Source organism: Sinocyclocheilus grahami, unplaced genomic scaffold, assembly GCF_001515645.1.
Source record: "Sinocyclocheilus grahami isolate Dianchi unplaced genomic scaffold, SAMN03320097.WGS_v1.1 scaffold90.1, whole genome shotgun sequence".
Lineage (NCBI taxonomy): Eukaryota > Metazoa > Chordata > Actinopteri > Cypriniformes > Cyprinidae > Sinocyclocheilus > Sinocyclocheilus grahami.
Genome location: NW_015505269.1, coordinates 165,756 through 177,941, shown reverse-complemented (window position 1 = coordinate 177,941; position 12,186 = coordinate 165,756).

Genomic DNA, 12,186 nt, shown 5'->3' with positions numbered 1-12,186 from the left:
AACTTATTCTACTAACCCTAAACCTACCCTAACAGTCTACTCTGAGAGTTAGTAGACATGTAGATGCAAATTAATGAGAATTAGTTGACATGTAGTTGACATGTAGTTTCAAAGTTACTTATAGTTAGTAGAATGTCTAAAGTGGACTATCGAAATAAAGTGTAACCACATTTACATCCAAACATTTGGCAGACGCTTTTATCTAAAGCATCATTGCATTTATATTACACATATTTGATCAGTTTTTCCTTTCCTTGGGATTCAAACCCATGACCTTGCACCATGCTGTACTGTTTGAGCTACAGGAAGAAGTTATATTTCTATATAATTCTATGAATTAATGACAAACTTTTCACATTTAGGTGAACCGTTCCTTTAAGAACACTCTGATGCGTGTATAAGTTTCATCCGAACACCATTATGGGTAAGGCTGAAGACAAGAAAGTTCTTTCGCTAGTTTCTTTATTCATCTCTTTTCATTCTTGACAGATAAATCTGCTGGGATTTTCTCTCTTTTTTTTCCTTACACAAGAACATCTCTAATTTCATCAGCTCTCCTGACTGACAAGCATCATTACGGATAAAATTATCTTGGTAATTATCCTGCCGAAAAGAGATTTATTTCCCTTTGTGAGGAGGAGAGCGGATCCATGGGGCCACGCAGTGATCTGCAGCGTGGAGACGCTTCGTTAAAATAAGCATCCTAATGAGACGAGCCCTCCTGCAGAGCGCTGAGGCCCAAGCATTACGCCTAGCAGGAGCACTCGCTTTTGTTCAGATGTGCATTAAGTAAGCGTGAACACGGTATCGTCTGTGTTTGGAGGGCCACTTATCGAGGAATTCACAGTACGTAATTATCTTAATTTGCACCCCGCAGCCATATCCGATATGAGACCTTCCGCCCATGACTACTCTGACGAAACACACTCGTAGGCCCGTGCCACGGAAAGGTGTCAAGCTACTGTCGGAAATATGAGATGATTAACAGAGAGTTCATTGACTGAAATACTTACTTTGAGATATTTAGTTTTGCTAAACTTTGCCTGTAGTTGCAGTTTTGAAAATTTTAATATTTGTTAACATGCACTGCTAAGCATCATAAACACTAGCAATATGATCTTTCGAAAGATAGAATTGTTTCTGTTTCTTAGTAAATCCCATTAATGTATGCTTTTGGCTGAAACATTTATCTAAAGTGATTTACAGATACACTTTATCAGTATGTGTTTCCTGGGATTCGAACCCACAACCTGTTGCAAGCACCATGCTTTCCAAGTGCATCAGACATATTTCGATACAGTGCTTTTTGAAATATGTACATGAGTAGATTTGTGATGGTAATGTTTTAAGTGACTTTTGAGTCTCCACTTAACTGGCATTTGTGTGTTTGATTTTCATAATTGATCATTAGCAATTGTGCAGGTTGACTAATTTTGTCATTAAACTCAGAGTTTAGGTGAAGCTGATGGGGAAACAAGCTCTTTACGATAATGAGCACCAGTGTTTGGCGTAATTAAGTGCAGAGCAAGTGGCTTCTTTTCCTAATGGCTCTGCTAGTTAAGGGTCATTGTCGATGGATAGATTATTAAAGACTGATAGAACTTAACAGACGCCTACAGGAGCAACTTTCATGAGTACACAAGATTCTTAAACAGAAGCTGTCATGTTTCTGTAATATTACCAATTGGTAACTTTAGGTATCTTTGCTAGATGTTTGTGGTTGCAGTACAGATGAACAAAGGGTATCTCTAAAATTCAGCAAGGTCCATCCATCCATTTGCCATACCGCTTTATTCTTTGCAGGGTTGAGGGGGGCTGGAATCGCTGGTTCGTATACCAGCATCTTGGACCACAGGCGGGGGACATCCTGAATGGATGGTCAAGGTAAGTGTTGATTGATTGATTTGTTTGTTTTATTTTTTGGCTTACCATTTTTGCCCTTTATATCTTTAAAAAAATGATATGCTTCTAGTTGTCTATCTAAGGTTTTATATGGAAGCCCAGTATACTGCTACATAAGAAAAAAGCTGCTTTGGTAAATCGTAATTATGACATAAAAAGACTAAATGATACCCCAAAGTCACAATTATGAGATAAAAAGTCGTAAGTATGAAAAAGTTAAAATTGTGACTTTTTATCTCAGTTTGTCATAATTAAAAAAAAAATTGCCTCAAAATTCTGACTTTAGTGTCTAACAATTTAGACTTTTTAACTCATAATTGACTTTTTATCTCATAATTTTGACTTTTTATCTCATTAACCACATTTTCCCTTATTATGTGGCAGAAATGGGCTTTCATAGTTTCCAATTGCAAGTTCTCCGAGGCTATTCTTACTGCAGTATCTCATTTAAAAAAAAATCTCATTATTAACTCAAATTACCAAGTTTTTCCTTCCTATGTGGCAGAAATGGGCTTTCATAGTTTTATAACCATCATATACTAAAATTGCAAGTTCTCCAAGGCTATTCTTACGGCAATATCTCATAATTAATTGGTAACTTTAGGTATCTTTGCTAGATGTTTGTGGTTGCAGTACAGATGAACAAAGGGTATCTCTAAAATTCAGCAAGGTCCATCCATCCATTTGCCATACCGCTTTATTCTTTGCAGGGTTGAGGGGGGCTGGAATCGCTGGTTTGTATACCAGCATCTTGGACCACAGGCGGGGTACATCCTGAATGGATGGTCAAGGTAAGTGTTGATTGATTGATTTGTTTGTTTTATTTTTTGGCTTACCATTTTTGCCCTTTATATCTTTAAAAAAAATGATATGCTTCTAGTTGTCTGTCTAAGGTTTTATATGGAAGCCCAGTATACTGCTACATAAGAAAAAAGCTGCTTTGGTAAATCGTAATTATGACATAAAAAGACTAAATGATACCCCAAAGTCACAATTATGAGATAAAAGGTCGTAAGTATGAAAAAGTTAAAATTGTGACTTTTTATCTCAGTTTGTCATAATAAAAAAAAAATTGCCTCAAAATTCTGACTTTAGTGTCTTACAATTTAGACTTTTTAACTCATAATTGACTTTTTATCTCATAATTTTGACTTTTTATCTCATTATTAACCACATTTTCCCTTATTATGTGGCAGAAATGGGCTTTCATAGTTTCCAATTGCAAGTTCTCCGAGGCTATTCTTACTGCAGTATCTCATTTTTAAAAAAGTCTCATTATTAACTCAAATTACCAAGTTTTTCCTTCCTATGTGGCAGAAATGGGCTTTCATAGTTTTATAACCATCATATACTAAAATTGCAAGTTCTCCAAGGCTATTCTTACGGCAATATCTCATAATTTTGACTTTTTATCTCATTATTAACTCATATTACCAATATTTTTTTCTTTCTTATGTAACAGTAATGGGCTTTAATAGTTTTATGACCATCATATACTAAAATTGCAAGTTCTCCAAGGCGATTCTTACTGCAGTATCTCATAATTTTGACTTTTTATCTCATTATTAACTCATATTACCAAGATTGTCTTTCTTATGTAATGGAAATGGGCTTTCATAGTTTTATGATCAGCAATTTTGCCTTAAAGTAGTTCATTGGTGCCTAAAGTTAAAAAAAAAGAGGCACATCTGCCAGTGACGAGTATAAACGGCTTCAGCGTCATGAGACTTGCGCTCGCAACTGCACTGGCTGTACCTGAAATGCTTGCTTTAAGTACTATTTTAGCATAAGAAACAAGATTTCAATATTTCACCATTCAAGTAACTAGGAGCTTGGTCTTGCATGCCTGAAATAGCTGCTTGGAGGAATTGCAAATATGGCCGCAGAGTGACCTGACTTTCCTTAACATGGACTTTGGTAGCACCGTTGACATGGACAGTGATCAAACATACTGTTTAGTATTCATTATGCAAAAAATATTTTGCATAATGCCACATTTAGCAAATCAGAATCAAGTATTCCTGAGAACCATGTAATAAACAGAGGTTGACGTGTTTTGGCAACATAAATCTGTCAGCCCTGTCAAAGCAGTTCACCTTCACACGCCGATTGCATTATGTGAAATTTATGGTGTAGACATGCACCGAAACAAGTATTTGTACGAACTCCGCGTTCTGCTTTTGAATGTCCAGGCACAGTGCATGTGACAGTGCTGGAAGAAATGTAGACGCCGCCTTGGGTCGATACAAAAATGTATGTGCTTGGAGCCTAGGAGGCATTCAGTAATGAAATCAATAGCTGTGCTTGGCTCCTAGCATTAAGATCATTGGTCTGGCTGTTATTTAGTCATCGTTGTCCTACAACCTGGGTGCAAGCTGGCAACCAGTGAAAAATCAATAAAGTGACACCACAGTCGGCATCCCAATTACTGGTGAGACTGGTGAGAGATCAATTCATGTGTTGGCCATTAACAGGTTCTTTTGGGAAATCATACTGCATTATTTGTGTTCGGTTCGCTCTCGTACAAGCGCTCTCCTTCCCTGTCTCGCCCTCTAAAAGAGTGAATTATACAAATCAACAAAAGATTGTACAGCCAAAGACCTAGTTACCCTGTTTTGCTTTGCCTCATGCGACCCTCGCATCAATGATCTCGCAATAACATGTATTATTAGGTTGTTGTGTGCTATAATGTCAATTGCAAAATGTCACTTAAACAGTAAGTACAAACTTAGAATGTAATTTGTAAAGACATTAAATAACATGAAGCTGTGATGATTTTTTTTGTGGTTATTTTTAAAAGGAAGAAAGTTATCAAACATTCCGACTAAAGTCAAAATGGTTAGACACTAAATCTGACTGTGATTAGACGAGCAACGTGCAAAGTAGCAAAAATAATGAATACTTTCAAATAGGTTTCCTGAACATTCCCTCATCTGCCAAAGGTTGGACAAACAGATGCTGGTTGTGATGTTTTGAGGTGTATCTGCATTAAAGCTTAACCTTAACCCTAACTCAGATGTGCAAAAGTACTTCAACATTAAAAATTATCTTGTCAACCTGAAATTTGTATATAAGGATATAATAATATGCTTTGTTGCCCTTGCAAAGAAAAAATAAATAAATAAAAGAAATAATTGAAAATGTAACATTTACTCAAATGGTTTAAAATAGATATTTACATAAAGTAAATAAAATGAAATAAAAGAAAACCAGTCAACCAATAAATCCTGGAAAATGTGACTTTTATTCAAATAAGAATAAATATCTGTAAAATATATAAGTAAATAAGTAAGACCGTAACATTTAATCAAATGGTTTAAAATGGATTTATTTTTATTTAAAATTATTTTTACACTACCAAAGTCAGTTTTTTTCCAAAAAGATATTTTATCCTCACCAAGGCTGCATTTATTTGATACAAAAATGCAGTAAAACATTATAAAAAATTTTACAGAGCTCATTTTTCCAGCAGCCTTTGCTCCAGTCTTTAGTGTCAGTCTTTTTTCCAAAAAGATATTTTATCCTCACCAAGGCTGCATTTATTTGATACAAAAATGCAGTAAAACATTATAAAAAATTTTACAGAGCTCATTTTTCCAGCAGCCTTTGCTCCAGTCTTTAGTGTCACATGGTCCTTCATTCTAATATGCTGATTTGATGCTCAAGAAACATTTATTTTTATTATCAGTTTTGAAAACGGTTGTGTAATATTTTTGTGGAAACCATCATACATTCGTTTTTCCAGGAGTTTTCTTTTCTTTTTATGAATAGGCTATAATGTTATTTACTGCCACATTTGATTAATTTAATGCATCTTTGCTGAATAAAAGTCATTTCTTTAGAAAGATCTTGCTGACCTAAACCTTTGAACAGTTGTGTTCTATGCTTAACTTTGCAGTGCATAAAATGTGTTCAATTAATGCCAAACCAAATGAAAGCTGCTTTGCCATTTACCAAACAAAGTTTTAAACATTCATACATTGTTGTTTTTAATTAAATACTCTGTATTTATTCTGAATTCATAATATGTACATCACTTAAAGATTACCTAGTTCAACTTGATAGAAATACTTCATATAATTGAAATTCATAAATGCAAGTGTTGAAGAGCCAAGAAGTCTTTTTTACACTAGGCAGCCTTAGTGTTCAAAGTCATTTTTTTGTTTGTTTAATTAAATGTGAAACTACTTCTAAGTCTAAAGGAAAAGCAGTTAGCGTTCTTCAGGTGAGATGCAAATCAAACACTTATGATATGTGTCTTGCAGCATTACTATTCTGATGGTGAGGTTGTTGACACCTGACACAGACCACACTGTTAAATCTCTGACTGCGGCACGACATCTTTAAATCCCTTGTCCCACGTTGATTGACATCTCTCATGTGCTCCTCTGGCAAAGTTGCACAGCCCCACATTTCTCTCTGGAATGGTAAACACGAGGTAAAACATATTACTAGGAGAAGCCAGTAAACAGCAGCGTGTCAGTAGGCGAATATCTCATCAGTCCACATTCTTTATCAACTAGTTCTCCGCGCCACACTTTCTCGTGCAGCTCATGCATATGTAAAGACCAGAATATGTTCCAGCAGCGATAAGGATGTTGCTCGCACCTGCAATGCCTTACAAAAACACGAGCACAATGGCAACATGACATGCAGCTGTTTAGCGTGACAGTGGTGTAATTGTAAGGAGGGAGAAGACGTCTTGCTCTTCACTCAGCTTGAGACAGTACTAACTTCTCGCTTCGAAGATACTCTGCGGAGGTAGATGACAGGAGCAGAGAATGACTGGATCTCTTTAGTGCCTACAATTACATGGCATGATGCCTTATGTGTGCAGTCAACAGAATAAGGCCTAACGAAGCAGATATCTTAAACACATAGCAATTTTTACAAAGCTCACCGGTCTGAAAAGTGAGGTGTACGCTAATTGGCCAGCTATCCAGTGCGTTGTGATTGGCCGAATACCTCAAGCGTGTGACGGAAATGTTACACCCCTCACCATACTGTTGATGCCGTGTCCCGGCCGGAGCGACGAGACAAAAACATTAAAACTCATTATAAACGAGGCATTTGTTGCATCCAGTGGGGACATAATTACGATTTATAATGACTTATACTGTCTTTTTACGCGTTGCGTTGCATCGTGCAGCGTAAACATAAAACCATGTCTGCATTTGTGACTAACAAGCGCTACTCTACACTGCTCAAAACTCGCGTTTGAATCATCAGTGGCAAATCCTTTAAATATGAAACCTTACTTACAGTCTGTGAGTCAGAACAGCCGGCATTGTAGTCTACTCTGCCAGGAAACAGTCCTCCATAAAATGCACTGCACACATCTGAATATTTGGGTTGAACTGTTCTAGAACAGTGTTGTAAATACAACTTAACCATTGATTTCTAGTCATGTCCTCTTTTGGAAGACCAAACAAGGTAGTTTCGCTTTCACAATGAAACACACAGCATCTCGACATGGCGGCAGCAACAATACTACAGCGAGAATAAAAGTTGCGCCTTCTTTCTTTGCGTGAACATTTGGGCGGCGTTATGCAAATCTTCCCACATCGTGACGTAGACATGTGGGGGCGTGTTAGAACGAGGTGTTTTAGGTAGGCGTGGTTGACTCTTAACTTTTATAAAGAATATCTCTTTGGATTTGAGACTTTAGTCTTTGCAACTTTACAGATCTTCTTTATGCACCAAGAGCTTGTAACACTCCAAAGAGAAAGGAAAAATTTAAATCGCGTCATATGACCCCTTTAAAAACATTTCAATTTAATTTTAAATTGAAATTAAACTTCCCTCAGACCTTGTTTTATTTATATTTTATTAAGATCCATCTCAGTAAAGTGGAAGCCATGGAATAACATTTTTAAAAAACATTTTTAAGTAATTGAGACTTTTTAATTTTCTCAAGAACTGCTAAATACAAACTCAGAATTGAGACTAACTTAAAATTCTGAGTTTTTCTCAGACTCCTTTATAGTTCACAGTTCTTTTTTTCCCTCTGAATTCTGAGTTTCTATCTCACTTTTTTGTTTGTTTCAGCCATTAATTAAAAAAATAACAGGGGTATTTGTGAGTTTTTATTTTCTTAATTTTTTTTCACTTTCTCAGAATTGCAGGGGAAAAGTCTGAATTGTAAGATATAAACTCATAATTGTGAGAAAAATGTCAGAACTATGAGATGAAAGTATACATTTTTAATTATTGTATTTTATTTTTTAAATCCTGTGGCTGAAACAGGCTAATCTGTACAGTTAATCTGTATAAAAGTGGTCATAAAAGTTTGTTGTGATTACATGGGGAGTTATCTATTAACTAGTAACTATTCACAGAAGCATACTTTAACTGCCTGGGTAAAAAGCAGAGATGATATTCAAGATAAACTGTGGGTTGAAGTCTAAATATTTTGCAACCTCCCCCCCAAAAAGCATTTGGCGGCCTGAGGAGCGCCCATAAAGAGGAAAGGATCCGGCTAGAAGGGCCAATCAATTGGCAGTTTGCCACAGCAACAATGGAATTGTTCAATTAATATCTTATCTCTGGTTAATTTAGCTGCTTAGCATCCCGGCCCCCCTCGCATTATACACAGGGAATGTCGAGGTAGCAGTGGGACTTGCTCCAATTTGGATGCAAACGTCCTCCATGTTTCTCATCTGGACAAGAATAATAGAAGAAAATGTTGTTTCCTTAGAGCTTCCTGCCAGATAACCCCCCTAGTGTAATAACCTTGGGAGTTAATCAACTTCTTTTAAATCAAACGCCTAATTTAAACGATAATTATAATTTGGCATTTAGATAACATTGACTAAGCACTTGATTGAGGCAACAGGACAAAAAACAGGCCTAATGGCAATTCTTCCCATGAAAGCACCGTCAAATAAGTTTCGTATCTACAATATTCCGTCGCGCTCTTATGCGGAGCTATATTTGGCACTCGGATCAATTAATGAATGGAAAAACTCCACCTGGGAGACACGCTCGTGCATTCTCCATTTTTCACCCACCTTTCCAGCACCTCGGGAGAGTGCGCAAATTTCTTGTTTTAATATTTTAGCGCTCTGACTTAAGCTTCGGAGTTCTCTGCAGGTAGCGTACTAGATCATCCTGACATTTCAAAGTACTGAAACCTTTGGAATAAAGTGTTTTTTATTTCGTTCTATTAACATAATTTATGTTTGTCAGAGAGCCCAACTCTGTGGAAGTCAAGTAGGGAGGGGTCTTGCCATAATTCATCGTCACAAAGCTCTCTGTGTGTTCACGTATGTGTGTGTGAGAGACGCATGATAGTGGCTACGCGACATTCGACTTCATTACTTGGGCCTGAAACATTGATGAGGCAGAGAATAGACTCAGCCATCACCGTTTGGTGTCTGTTATCATGAAAAGATCAAGCACTTTTTCCCACTCGGGCAGAAAGTTGATGTGATGTCATCTTGATTTCAGCCAATCGCACTAAAGATTAGACCCGATGACCCCTAGGGAGTGGATGGTGGATAGGAAGTGAACATTTTTCCGAAATGACCCTCATCTTCCGATCTGTAAAAAAATTGTGTTACCTTTTATGAAATCGTTTTTTCACTTCTAAAAACAAAGAAACTGTTCACTAAAGTTAATGTTACCTTTAAGCATTTTCCTAAAACAGTTTGAAGCTATCGATGCCTTATGAATACTTTTTACAATTTGTTTACTACTACTAAGTGTTTTTAAGAGGCTGTTCACAGTTCAGGTTTATGCTTTATAATGTTGCTTTGTTTTCAATATCTCACAGTCCAGTCTATGAGATGTTTTCTGTTCTCCACTTTTATTGATTGTGTAGAATAGAAAAGAATGGAAAGTCAAACTGGATGAGCATCAGAGCCCAATGTACCACTTTGCCAGCACTCCGACATGTTTGCCATTTAAATGGTTTCCAGAAAGTACATTGACTTTTGAGTGTCAACTATTTATTATAGACAAATGTCAAGACAAACTTTAGATGTTGATTTGTTCGTCATTTGAATTGATGTGGCTCTGTGGTTGGAGCTATGAATGGTTTCTAGTTAAAATGTGTTCTGAGTGGTTGCAAGGTCCATAGTCAGAGTTCATGTTTCTTTGTTTTAAATATCTCACAAACTAGGCTGTGACTTTGACAGGCTTTCTGTATGTTGTCCACTTTTATTGATCCTGTAGTAGCGGAAAGACAAGAAGATTATGGGGAAATAGCTAGGAATGAACTTGAATTACCTGCATGAGCACCACAGCTCAGTGTCCCACTTGGCCACCGTGTTTGCCATTTAAATTTTGTCCAGAAATAACTGACATTTTAGTGTCAACTATTAACTAAAGAGCCCAAGAAATATGTTAAAGGTTGGTTTGTCAGAATGTTTAAAACAGCCTAACCCTCTGGGCCTCTTCATTTTTGGGTCACTTTGTCAAAAGTGACCAAAGCCTTGGTATGTAACTTTTATTATTGAAAACTTTGAGGGGATTTTATGATGCAATTTTTTAAATAAAATTTTTATGAGCTATTTTTCCATTAAAACTATTAAACTCTGAGCCCTTTCATTTTTTGGGTCACATTTGGTACCTTTATGGTCAACAGTGACCGATATATATAAAAAAAAATGTTTTTAATTATTATTTTGAATTTTGAGGATATTTTTTTCTTTTGTCGCATTAGCATTAGTCACCAAGTTTTATTCCATTCCGATTAAGCAAAAAAAATTAAAATGTAAAAAAGTAACACATTTAAACCTCATATTGTTTAAAAATTAGGCAATTTGAAGATAGATTAGATATTTTAAGTGGTTGATAGGGAGCTATGAATGGTTTCTAGCCTGTCTCCAGGTAATTAAAAAGACAGGAAATGATGATTGGAATGAGATTGAAAATGTTAGCCAAACTCAAACTTGAATTGCCCACGTGAGCACAGCAGCTACTGGGCCACGGTTCTGGCATGTTTTCCATTTAGAGCCATCTAATTGGATTCAGCCAACCTACAAACTTGACACTCTGAAGATGAATGTGGCATTGAAGGCTCTGCACACAAAATACAAGACTTTACCTCAACAATGTAATCTGAGGGAAGGATACATTTGATTTATTTGACAATATTGTTGTATTGATTAGAGCGTATAGATTCTTACCATAGTTTTGTGTGGATCCATTCAGTTAGTTCGCCAGTATATGCAGTAGACCTTCAATACTCTTGTTTCATGACCCCATTGGGCATACACACATCACATCTGAGTCCTTGTGCTGTTACAATGGCAAAAGATTTAACTGATTTAGCTTCCCCAACTGCTTAAAATGCTTCAGTGTGAGTGTTTCTAATGTCGCTGTTCTTGAGAGCATCTTACAAAAGTTGTTTCTTCTGTGGGCGGATCTAGACTTTCAAAGTTCCAGTGAAACAGTATGTTGCATGCTGCAGCGAAGGTGCAATGGGATTGTCTCTCAGCATCACTTCGGCTGCACCTTCATGCGGCCATGATCAGAGACGGAGCTGAAGCCAGTCAGAGGCCCCGGTTTGGAGCTTCGCTGCCTTCTGAAGGAAAATCAATAACCTGGAGGCAAGCTAATTAACTGAAATCATTTAACCCTGTCTCAGCAATACATAAAAATGTGGCTGCTATGAGGAGCAGAGTTAATAATAGATAAATCTGCCCGGTTTTATGAAAGAAATAAAAGCTGCTTCAGAGGCTGTGAGGGACCTGAGGGAGACGACTGGCAGCTCAATCACTCTGGAAATATCACTCAAATCCATCCTGTCAAAAACTTACGATCGGAATAGTACCGGACACAACTGAACCGAGATGTCATAATAGAAGTGAAATTGATGCTGTCCGGCTCTGTCAATTACAGCCGTGGACCATAATAGACTGCATGTTACAAAGGTGTTGCAGCATTGTACGTGTGTCTTTACAGAAGAAAGCACAGTCCTCTCAAACCTTTACAGTCTGGCAGAAAAACTGGGAAACTCACATTTTGAACCTGTGGTGCAGATGTTTGATTTCTGCCTGACTTGACAAATAATTGTGGTTTTAGCGTCACCATTACCGTCGCAAGTCCAGGGTGTCGAAGGCACAGCCTAAAAAGTCCAAACACAGATTTATTTGGTCTTCATATACTGCGCTTTCGCTCACCCTGTGGCATTCGCCAATCAATAATTGAACAGACCGAGGATAATAGCTTCTACGCACACCGCACCGTTTCTGAACACGCAGGAACATGGGAGAATCTCATCTGGAGGTGAAATAAATTGCTGCTTGAATTCCAAATGCAGCCTGAAGGATAGAGAAC